The sequence below is a fragment of the Plectropomus leopardus genome, chromosome 14, assembly GCF_008729295.1.
Source record: "Plectropomus leopardus isolate mb chromosome 14, YSFRI_Pleo_2.0, whole genome shotgun sequence".
Taxonomy (NCBI): domain Eukaryota; kingdom Metazoa; phylum Chordata; class Actinopteri; order Perciformes; family Serranidae; genus Plectropomus; species Plectropomus leopardus.
In genome coordinates, this window is record NC_056476.1 from 23,889,263 (window position 1) to 23,902,033 (window position 12,771).

Here is a 12,771-nt window from a genome sequence, read left to right on the forward strand (position 1 = left end):
TTGTGGCATCGGAATGTGTTTTTTTAACAAACCATCCTCATATCTTTCACATACAAAATACTTAAATGTTATTTTGGAAGCAGATGAATGTCAATATAATTTCATTTGTAGACTTTTTTTAGAGATCAACTGTGATTTTCATTTGAGCTGCTGAGGCCAGCAGTTGGCAGTTATGGAGGCCACAGCACCTGTCATCTGTGAGAGGGCAAATACTGTGAAACTGTGTGCAGTTGTGTGCATTGTTATAGACACACAGGAAACAAAAACAAGTTTCACTGCAATGTGAAACCATACACATTCAACATGTCCAAGAAGTACTGTGACACACTGCTAAAAATGTTTCTAACAATAATGGTGAAAGATATTCAACTAAATTTTGATAATAATGTTTGAAACAAAGGGTCATTGATTTCAAACAGAAGTAAGCATCACCAGGCCTTTGATTTCTAGCTGTGACCTTCTAGTTTGCCATCTGAAATAACAACTGTCACTAGCAGATTTGATGAGCCCTTAAAAGGGGTTTTAGGGTGCTTACACACCTAACATGTTCTGTTTGGTCAAAATAAATCATGCAATTATTTTTTATGGTTTAACTGGCATCAAAGCTGTCAAAAAAATCAGTAAAATCCAAGATCAAGGATGATTGATTGGATAATTGGCGTTTCAACTCTGATAATCTTGAAAGTACTTAGAGGTCCCGGCGCTGAATTATTGAAGACTATAATATGATCGAATCTGGACCTTGAGAATCGAAATCAAATCAATTCAGGACATCAGTAGTGAGATCCAGCCCTAGTACCAGGTACTTTTCTCAATTTTGTTGGCCACAGCAGAAAGTTACACCCAACTGAGACTATTCTGAAGTGATCATAGCGATACCATGACATCGTCTTTAATGCCACACAAACACAGTGTGTTCTCTCACAGGAGCTTTTTATCTGCAGCCAAACGGAAGAATGTGTTAGAATAGGCTCAGCTCACACGGAACTTTGACTGAGATGACACTAAAAAAGTATCAGGTATTATCTTCAACAATTGTCAAAGGAAGACTAAAAGAACTAAAACGGTTAAGCGAGTCAAGTCGAGCAATGCTATACCATGGCAAAAATAACCAGGCTCAGACTGCTTGGAAAGGAGGGTCTTGGTCCATTGCCAAGCGGACTTTGGTGCAGTTTGTTTGTGATGTCAAAGCACACAGTCCAACCATGGACTTGTTTCATGTAAGGTTAAGCAAGATTACAAAAAGCTAAAATACCAATAAATCCACCTGCTGATAATGAACTGCACAGAAAGTCATTTATAATAGACCCATACAAGCGATCTACATTATATGTATGTAAATCATTTGGTAACCATGCTAAAACCTCAGCACGTGTGCAGGGATCATCCCTGATCAATCAGTCTAGAACAGATAAGACTGAACTCAGTTGCACTGTGTATCTGTGTTTTCAGTCAATCATTAATTAAAAAGTCAGTGACATTGCAATCCCACAGAAATAAAAACTGTAAAAATAGTGCTGAAGTCGCTTGAGTATAAAACGTGCCAAATTTAATCAAGAGCAACCAGAGCTAATGTTAGCCTTTATGTAGGGCTTTTGTTGAATGCTATCTTAAACCCTAAAAACGAATGTACTGCTAAATCCTTAAAGGCTGTAACCTTGGACATTTACATTTCACTTCTTAAAATTTTGCTTTTGGAGAGGCTGGAAAAAAAACATTGTCCACCAAACTCTTTAACTGTAACTACAGTCCCATGCACGTCACCTCAGCATGCGAACAAATCCAAAGCATGACACGCCTACCTTGGCTAGTTATGTTTACTAGGTTATAATTGAACACTTGTTTGTCTGGGGGAGGGATTTAGTTACCAGTCAATTCAATATTAGTTTAGAATTTAAAGTTGATCAAAGATTCAAATATTTTTCTAACTAAACTAAGTGAGTATTTCTTCTTGCTTCGGCTATATTAAGTGGCCTTCAGACTCTTTTCTGGATGACTGAGGCAACTGGAACACCTACCTGAAAAATCATTGTCAAAATATGTTTTTTGCTACGGTAAGTGGTTGTTGGAGCTGGGTAATTGTCTGTCCATGTCTGCTGGATATAGTGGCTGTAGCAATTTTTAGAAAATTAGCCGCAGTAGAGACAGGCTGAAGCGCTAATATGGGCTGAGTGCCAGACGCTTGCATCAATAAATTGAATAGTCACTGTCCTTGCCAACCACTATGTGTGTGTGTGTGTGTGTGTGTGTGTGTGTGTGTGTGTGTGTGTGTAGTAGAGAAGCTTCCTTGTTTAGTAAAAGCAGAATTAGTGGTCTATTTGACTGCCAGGACAGATGTCAGCTTCGTTTTTGCAATTCATTTCATCCTTTTTCATTCCATTGGCAACACGTTCAATAAACTCAGGTTCCCTCTGTGGGCAGGGAATTGGGAGTTTTCTGTTATCAATGAAAGCTAATGTTGTGGTCCCGTGCTTTTTTATCAGGTCAAAGACCATTTATTTTTTTCTTAACGTTGACAGTTTTTCTTCCTTTCAACATACGCTCGCTTTGGCATGTTTTGTCAAAGGAATTACAGAACGGTGAAAAAAAATTGTTGGAAAACGAGAGCGCTGGGCTTTGTAAGGTCTAACATTTCCTGATACCTTGAACACATTTCACAGCTCATCAGTGCAGCCTTGAAAGAGAGAGATTGCTCCAATGCATTTATGATGATCCTCGAAAACACTGCTCCCTCGCCCAACAATCTGAAAGGTAATAGTCTTGTCATACACACACATCCGCAAGGCTGTACTCACTCAATAGCGTACCAATCAATTGCGTATAGCGTCTCAAGAATAATCCAATTGGCTCAAGGACCCTTGATGATCCTGAAGATAAAGGAGGATAATGCCTTTCCAGTCCCCCCGTCTCTGCCGCCCTTGGGCGTTGTGTTCTTCTTTGACCGAGTAGCTGTCATGCTAAGCCCTCCTAGCATAATGATCAGTGTGTTATTATTTATTATTATTCATTAACCTGCGGTCAGCAGTCGGGCAGATAAACAGAGGAAGCGAGTGTCCTCCCTAATGAGAGCAATAACTCTGGTTAAATGAGATGATTCTGTCACAGAGTGATGTGAGGGAAGAATTCATGGGCTAAGTCGAGTCACACAGTCACACTCATGGGGGAATCAATAGCTGTGAGATGTGAGTGGTATCTTGACAACTGACTTGAGCCTTCCACATTTGATAATAATTGTATATCATTTTCAGTGACGGAGACCGTTTCAGGTCTGACATTCACTAAATTAGTCCTAATACAACAAATTATAGCTGCTGCATGATAGTATGTTTCAGAATTAAATGCGTCTCTCTCATGTTGAAGGACAGGTTGGTTCATAATAGTCAAACAAGTGGAGTTTGTTTTGTGCCTCATTCGTGATATTGCATGCAATTTCTACTTAGAGTTAGTCAGATTTTTTTGTAAAAATCTGACAAATATACCATTGATAAATATGTCAGCTTACTGCTGACATATATCTAATGAGCAAAATGATGTTTCGCTCTAACAGAACTTTATCAGGTATGTCTGATAGACCAACTTATTACCGCCAAAGCACGGTAATATGTTGCCTTTTAGTTGCGGTGAAAAATAATCCCTACTGTCACAGCCCATGTCTGATATGGTGTGTGATAGCCATTGTGTCTTTTAGGAGTTGCAGTTGATGTATCTATATTGATGATCAAAGAAATGAGTCCATATAAAGGGCTACAGTAAAGGAAATGATTGAATACAACTTTGCATTTAGTTTTGTAGCTCTGGCTATTGATGCTATTAATTATGATAACACTGTACCTTCAAAAGTAGCTGCGAAGGTCTTAGAATAAGGGATTTCCAAATCTGACCGGAGCATCGGTTGTATTTTGAGCATGGGCCCCGCCCATTCCTTTGTTTACCTTCGTTGTCACACAGGTGTGACAACTTATCTCCTCTTAACATGACATCCTTACTCAGGATGTGACAACACTGCTTTAAAAAAGTGTGAGAGGGTACACAAGTTGCAAAGTCTTAGGTAACTGAAAGATCTTTGGCAGAGAAACATAAGATAAACAGTAAAGTTACATGTAGCGCTCCTATGCTGTATAATATAAATGTGAGCAGGACCCTGAGTTTTTTAGAATGAAATAACTTGTATATAAACTCCTTTGTCAAAATATAAACACCAAATAGCATAAAAGGCTTCTTGATGAAAAAAACACCACATGGAAATAGGATTAAATAAGTAGACCCCCATAACTTAGAAAATATCAAATAAAATGAATGCAAAATTAAAATAAATAAATAAATAAATAAATAGCGCACTGTGCACTTTAAACGCAAATTTTTACACTTTGTTCACAAAATTTAACACTTCAAATTCAACACTTAGCGGGCCCACTCTCACATTTAAACCAAGCGAAACCACTTTAAAAAACAAAAGTTGCAGGCATGGTGCAGGGCTCTGGTATGCTGTGACCCAAAACACATGGTCATTCCAATCAATTATGAGTAATACGATCAAATAAAATAAAATAAAAGGTACCTGGTCCTGTTCTGTAGCTTTTGATGAGGTGTCTACGACTCAATCAGTGTCCCTTGGTGTGCCAATATAGTGATGGAGCCCTCTAGCACAAGAAATGATCCTTCTGCGTCCTTTCTTCCAACATGACCAGAGGAGCTCTGAGTGACCTGGTATCTCAGAGTCTGTCTGGTTTTCCTCAGCGTTTCCACGTCGAAAACACTGCATGAATAGCCGCAAATACCTCTGTTAGCTCATTAGTACCTACTGTCCATTCATGGTGCTAACGAATGTACTGTTTAGCTAAGTGAGCTGCTTAATTAGCCATCCTTACATACCCAGCAAAATACCCTGGCAAGAGTGTGTTTTGGATTCTTCCGCTGCTCACAAGTACCGCTGACAGTCCAGGAATTACTCAACAAATTGGTGAGAGCGTTAGCTAAAACTTTTGACTTTGTTATGCTAGCAAAACCAACACATTTCCCCAAACTCCTCCCTGTTGTACGCTTGCGCGTTGTCACTCCTGCTTCCCTCCAGCGTCTCTCTCTCTCTGATCACGCACTGCCCTCACGCGCACAGGATTCAGTTAGTGCACGAGAATAGACTCTGGCATCAAACAATGTGAAAAACAGTAGACGCCAGCTTCAATAATGCTGCGTTCAGGTGATGTCGGAATAATCGGAATGATAACTTTCCAACTGAGAAAATTCACATGAATGGCCTTTCATGTCGGAAAAACAACTTGGCAACTTGGAGATCATTTTAAAGACACGAGCTGGCGACTTGATGTGTTTGGTCAATGGTAAGAAAGTTTTGGGGTTTTTTTTTAATTAATTTAGGTATTAATGCTGTATTCAACATGTAAGTTACAGAGAAAATAGGTTGCATTTTAATATTATGAGTGTTTAAACAAGAGGCTGTAGCTGTTTCCAAGTTATAATGTACATAGCCTATATATAAGTAGCAGATAATATTTAGGTATTTAACATATTTAAGTAGCAGATTGCTATATTGGAGATGGAATGAGCCCATCACAAGACAGTCTTAAGTTAAACCTGCATACAAATCTCTAATTGACTTATGCATGTGCACAACAGCCTACCTGTTCTATTCACTGAAAAAAATCTGTTTATTTTGCAGAGAAAAGAGGCTGCTTTATAACTGGAAGGTAATTGTTTCAGTCCCATACTCGGCAGGATAATCTTGGGGAAGGGTAGTGAAGATCATTGCTTACCCCTGATTACCGCTGGTGTGAGGTAGGGTGCCCTTGAGCAAGGCCATTAGCCACTGTGCAGCTGTGCAGTTAGCGTTAGTTATACTGGTTACACTGAGCAGCATCCAGGTGTGTAACTGTGAGACTGAGTAGAGTGTTCCTGTAAAACAAGGCATTGCTCTCTGTGTTAACTGCCTGGGTAAATAAAGGTTAAAATAAACTATGGTTGTTGTTACTTCAGTCAAACCGATTTGATCAAAGTCTAACCCTACCCTGACAGGTTTTGGTCTAAGGCAATTATAGCCTTAGGCTTTTTTCTTTCCTTAGCTTACATCTAAGCAACCTTGTAAACAGCTTGAAATCCTGGCTGTATTTCAAACTTATTGACTTATACTATATGATGTCATGGCCAGAGAAGCCACTGTGCAGTCTACATGTGGCAAACTGCTTTGTTTCTCCTCATATTTGCAACAAATTATCTGTGTCAGTGTTTGTTGGCAGCTCTGATCTATAATCCCTAGTTGATGCTCCTGCGCCTCTGGATGTTTTGTGATGTAATCTCAAATTGCACCTGTTTTACTTAATCGTCCCTTTTTAAAATTTTTGACCACACACCATTTACTCTGCAGGTGTATTCAAATTAAAAAAAGTGGGAGCAAAAAGTGAAAATGTGTCTCCCAACTGATCTGGTCTAATCTCAAACAAATCCTTAATGGAAGCCTCCAACATTAAAGCAACAAGATATATCTTGTTAATCAGTGAGCTTTACTGATGCTGGTGGGTGGATTGTGTTACCTTTGGGCCGAGTCATGTTTGCTCCAGCTGACAGATATGAGGGAGGTATTGATCCTCTCATCTAACAAGAAAACAAATAAGCACATTTTCTAAAATATTTATTTCACAACAAGGTTAAAAAATATTGTCCATCAATCCACGGTATTTAAAGGGCAATTTAAAGGAAACACAGCATGTCTAAAACATATCCATCACTTATCCTTCTCTGCTGGCCTTATCAAAATCAAAATCATAATATGTTTTTCATAATTAAATAGAAATGTGCCTGAATGTGTCTGTATGTAATTACTTGTTCAGTGTGCTACTAATCCACAGAACTATTTTTTTTTTTTGTTTTGTTTTGTTTTGTTTTGTTTTTTCTGATGGGGTTGTGCTAGGATTTCCTCTGTCACTTAAATGCATCATAGCTCCTCAGATCAGCTCTTGCAGTAGTGCTAGCCTTTTGCTGGGGTCCAGAGCTGCAAATTAATTACAACTTTGAGTGACAGTATTATCAACCAATCAGATTTTATTATGTGGTGACAGAACGCCCTGCAGTGTATCTGTGTGAGCCTTTGTGTCATCATCAGCTTTGAGCTTCACCTGGCAGGTTTTGAGGTTAGCAAATAAGCATGTAGGTACTGATGGGAGACACAATGGCCGCTGCATTTACAGCTGATACCAACCTTGCTGCCGACCTACTTCAAGTTCCCTTTTCAAGAAGATTGTTTGCAGACAAGGAAGAAATAATTAGAAGAGGAAGACCTACACCTAAAACTGAATGGGCTTACTAGGACAAGCTAAGGTTTTGTGCGGCTATGAGCTATGAGTGGCTAACAGCTAGCACTGAGCCGAACAAGCTTTTTTGCTGGTCATGTTTACTGTAAACACCACTGAGGGGACGCGGAGTAGCTCTGGTTTTAGTAGCCTGGACAGCGTTTTGAAGATCACAAGGGGCTGCTGTTTTTTGCATTGCTTTATTCACATCGGTTCCCATAATTCAAGCAGACATTTCCCATGTCAGAGCTCAGGTGCCTGAATGAGAGCGACGGAGCACAGTTTGACCCTCCCACACTCAGAGCTGAACTCAAAGTGATGTATAATATGACAAACTTTCAGCGGAAGAGCGCAATGCATCTACTGACATTTCTGAGGAGCATGGGGCTTGCAGACAGTATGTCACAACATGGCTTGATTGTAACAACCCCAGTGTCCACAGCCTTAGTTGAGCAATCTTTCTCTGCTCTCAGGCCCATCAAAACATATGCAAGGAATACAACTGGACAAACACGACTGTTGGCACTGCTCCATCAGCAGCTTCATCTAAAGCAGGAAGCACAACTGCATGAGGAGGTCACTGAGAATTTCATCAGGAAGGATCGAGGGATGGATTTTATTTACAAGTGTTGGGTGAGTGCTACTTTCTGTTGTCAGATAAAGTTATAATGTAATGTAATGTTGTAGTTTATACAACATTGAGCATTGTTAAGGTTGTATATGATAAGTATTGTTGGGTGTGACTTGCACATTTCATTTTTCTTATTGAACCAAAGGCTGTGGCCTGACTGAAACCCCATATGCTACTGCATATGGCCAGTTGCCCAAAAACAGTATTTGTGGTCAATTTAAAAACAGCATTTCTCATTTCTCATTTCTGTTTTAAACATCATGTACTTCATTTTCTGGGCACCCTTAGTACTAACATCTAACTAAACAGAAGAAGCTTCACTTGGCTGAGCTGGGAGATTTACAATGCTGGCAAACTTTGTAACTGAGAGAGAAAGGGAACTTTGACTAGTTGCTCTCAAATTTTAAACATACTCAACATACAAATACAATTGAGAAAAGCACAGCATCCTGCGTATCTGACACGCCAGATGGTTTGTTACACAGAACCATCTGAGAAGCCGTCATTGGAAAGTGTTTGGAGAACGGCGAGAACTTTCAAAAAATTCTTGGCAGATGATTGGATGAACCATCTGTTTATCCTTTTATGAGGAGCCAGTCGGAAGGAGAGTGAAAACATTTTTTTTTTCACAGTGAGAAAAGCCTCCATGCTGCTCTTTGCTCCTCTCTTTAGTGCTGGACATCATTTTAAAAAATTCTGATACTTGTACCACTACCCTTAAAATTACACCTATACCAATGGAGTACTTTATTCAACACCTGTAATTTGAATAAGCTGGCAAATGTTTTGGTGGTATCTCAGCTCGCTGAACTGCTCACTCTGTGAAACACAACAAGCTCGACTTCGCCACACTGCAGACTGTATGGTTTATAACTGCTGCTGCAGGAGTGTGAGCTTCTTTCTGTTGACAGATGGTTATATTATGCTGAGCAACAGTGACAGTGCTAACTGTCACCATGACATGGCTATTGCTACCTAAAGCTTCATAACAGGTCTAACGAAAGAATCAAGCATTTTCAGTGTAGTTGGGAGTGTGCTGAGACTGTTTAACAGCTCGTTGATGGATGTAAGCTGCTGCTGCCTGCTGCTGACTGCTTGGTGCTTGGTCATTTCAGTCAGTACCATAAAGGTAGCAGTACTGATACTCAGCCCTCTTTCTCTAGAAGAAATGCTTTTAGATCTGGTATAATTAAAGCAGCATCTACCCTAAAGTGTCTTCTCTATATGTCATTATACACATCTAAACCATGCCCATAGCTGCTGGTAATTCCTCAGGATGCTGATTGGTCCTCAAAAATGCATAACGTGAAGCCTGACATGATGGATTTTTTTTTTTGCGGCATGCAGCATTATTAAATCTTTCACCGTGTGAAGATTATTTTGCGTAGAGGATCACAATTCAATCGCCTCCATGTGCACTTCACTACAGGTTTAAAACTCCCCTGTTTCCTGCTCCTCTCCTACAGTTGATTTTGCCATTCAGAATCATGCAAATATAAAAACACAATCTGAGCCATTCCTAGTGAAAAGCTATGATATATTTTATATTTGTTGCTGGGTGCACGATAGCCATGGTATCATATTCAAACATATCAATCTTATTCTCTGTATTTGTGTTTTTATTCTACAGTAATTCCTGAATCCAACAGTTAATTCCCTGATTTTATGCTCAGTGTATTGCTTATCCACTGCAAATAACTAATTTTTGAACATGCACGTGTTCAAGTGTTTTGTTTTACACTTGTTTTACTATGGCAAAATCCATTTCATGGTATGCAGTACGCAGATACTGTCTTCCCTTTAGAAGCAGCTTTTTACCACAGATTGTGATGAGAACTTGAAATGCACTTCACTTTTATGATGATCTTTGAAACATTTCTCGGCTGTTAATTGCACTTGAGTCCATGTTAAAACGATTTACATTTATAGTGTACATACAACCTCGACACCTCACTAAGAGCCCATGTGTATTTCCACTTCTTCAGATCTCATCTTACATGAAATAATTAAAACATGCAATTAACTCAGAGTGACAGACATGTCTTTTCGAGTGTGCTCTACATCGTATTTGTAATAATTACCTTTTTTTATTGCAGTAAAGCAGTAAACACTTGAGATGTACTTCAACACGTGTGATTGCAAGCATTTAGCAAGCAGTGAGGCTTTGTAATTTGTTAAACCATGTTTAAATAAATCTGGTTTGCTGTAATATAAAAGTGGTGACACATGTCTTAATGAAACAGAGCAAGATGTCTGAATAGGCCTTTTTCACAGCAAACAGTATGGCTTAATATAGCAGGAGAAGCAAAGGTGTCATAACATTGTCCCAGGATAAGGCCTTTTACCAGAAAAAAAAATTGTAATCCATAAAATGACCATCTGTATATTAATTAGTTAGCATGTGTTACCTTAAAAATAGACTTAGAAGTCCACTGACAAAGCTGTAACGTGACAAGTTGGGATGAAAACATGTTGCAGCACATACATTTTCAGTAGAACTTCACAATTTTAAACAATTCAGCACAAGTCTGTCACAAGTCTCATGCATAGCGGAGCAGGTTCAACGTGTGTTTAAACATTGCTTAAGTGGAGCTCAAACGCACGCATGTGCTCAAGCGTGCCAAGAGCAAGCAACTTATAGGCAGTTGGAAGCAAGTTTGACTTAGATTATACAGCATAAGATGTATGAGAGTTTGTAAGTTCAGGGTTTTTGTATTGTTGGAGCGGAACTGTTCATTAGGTGCACTATTAAAATATATATACCGTTGCACTTGGGGCACAGAGGAAGCAGAACATTAGGCACACTGAAAGTGAAACTAAACTGTTCATGTTCTGGTGCATCTAAAAGTTTGCAGTCGTTCCTCTCATCCATTGATCTAATCTTACCAACTGTAAATGGATTGATATTTTTCCAACCTGTGAGTCACAAACTGCTGCTGAGGGGAAAAAAAACTCATGAAGATCATTGTGCTGTATTTGTGGAATAATTTTGAGAGGGGACACAGAATGATACAAAGGGACACACAAGCATTTCCAAATATATACTCTCATTCTGTGGAGAACACCTGAATTGATATTTTAATATTGTTTTGCTGTTGTAAAATATGGTCCCTAGTGACTTAAATTTGTTAAGAATATTCATCCTTTTTGGATTCTCCCTTCACTCTGGAAGCATGTGAATCTTTTTCATGAAAACAAGGTAACACTGTGAATATGATTTTTTTGATAAAGAGAAATCTATCCTATCCCTTCATTACAAAGTCATTACAGAGTGTATTTGTATCTATCACTCTTACCTCCACTGCTGGAGATCTGGCTCTTCCCTTTCCCCCTGCTGATTTGAAAGGTGTTACAGCTGATCTGTTAGTTTTTGGCTTGCGGTTGTTTTTCCACCAAGCTTATTATACACCTATTATCTATTTTACAGAGATAATTTGGGTCCTAATTCTGACCAGTTTGAAAATAGGCAACAGGGCAGTGCATCCAAATTCTGTGTCTGTGTCATTGGCATAGCCAAGCAGAATGCCATAATTGGGTAACGTGTTTCTAATGCCTCTAATGAACTCTGCTCATTTGCATGCCTTTCTGAGCCTGATACGCCAAGTAATTATCATTTATAAACCACCATGAAAATTAATGCACAGTAACTAATCTGCAGCTATGATGTGTAAAATTATTGCACAATATTTGTGTCAGCTCTGAAACTAAAGCCCAAACAGCAACAATAGCAGAGTAATCGCAACACTTAGACAAGACGGATGGCATTTCATTTTTGGTTTGAGAATCAAGGACACAAACAAGTGGGGTCGGAGAAGTCTTTTGGATTGGAAGCTGCAACACTGTAATGAAAGCCTTGCCTCATTGTGCAGTGCTGTCAGTCAGCCTACTGAGCTGAGACCTGAGGTTGCAAGATTGGTGGAAAGCATAAACACGGAATCATAATGTGTCTTTGTGTTGAGTTTCAAATGTCACCATGTCTGCAGCTATTTCAGATGACAAAAACAGTTTCACCATACCAAAAAGCACATCAGCTCTCAGAGAGTATCCATTTTTAACACGAGTGACACCAGTAGAATGAGAACCTCCACCTTCAGCTACCCATTGTGCTGCGCACAAACACACCATCCTTTCCACTGTGGTGACTGATGATCACTGACACTGTATTCTGACTTTAAGTTCAGCTATGGATGGCACATGAAAAATAACTGTAACATAGCCTTGTGTATCTCTAAATGACCTGCTTCTTTTGCTGCTGATGTTATGAACACCTGGGCTCATACAACCTTGAAATTACCTTCACAGATGAGAGCCAAATTTACTACTTTTTGTCCTTTTTGATGAAAAAAAGAAAAGAAAAAAGAAATAACACCCTAAAGTCTGAAGCACAAGTCACCCTGCAGCATTATAAAATCCCATGAAAGTTGACAATATACTGGTGAATTTGCTATTGTTAGAGCTTTATATAGGCAAGCTAAAACTGTAAGGCAAGGCAAGGGAAGTTTATTTATGTGTATATATGTATATATACTGGGGCAAATTTAAAGCACAGTGTGTGGAAAATAAAAATATCAAGAAGTATAAAACGTATGAAACGATTGAAATCAATAAATTCCACAAAAAGTCACAGTGTGTTTAAGAGTCAGAGTGCAGTCATTAGCAGCAATTAAAAGTAGAGGTCAATATAAAAGCCTCTTTAAAAAAAATCAGAGTTGGGCGGCACATTTAAGATCTTCTGGAAGTTTATTCCAGCTATGTGTTGCATAATAAGTGCAAGTAGATTCACCCTGAACACTGAGCAGACTGGTCCCCAATGACCTAAGAGAGGGTCTACAGGGTCCATAC

General features: G+C 39.0%; 1 protein-coding gene across 2 annotated transcripts in view; it reads right to left on the reverse strand.

The window, feature by feature from the left end:
• Positions 1–4,935, reverse strand: part of LOC121954068 (leucine-rich repeat and fibronectin type-III domain-containing protein 2) — a 285,943-nt gene extending 281,008 nt beyond the window's left edge. For both annotated transcript variants that reach the window (XM_042501391.1, XM_042501389.1), the window contains exons 1-2: positions 4,873–4,935; positions 4,559–4,756 (exon numbers count right to left, since the gene is read on the reverse strand). The gene's annotated coding sequence lies outside the window, so the exon portion shown is untranslated. The remainder of the gene's footprint in view (positions 1–4,558; positions 4,757–4,872) is intronic.
• Positions 4,936–12,771: the final 7,836 nt, after the last annotated feature.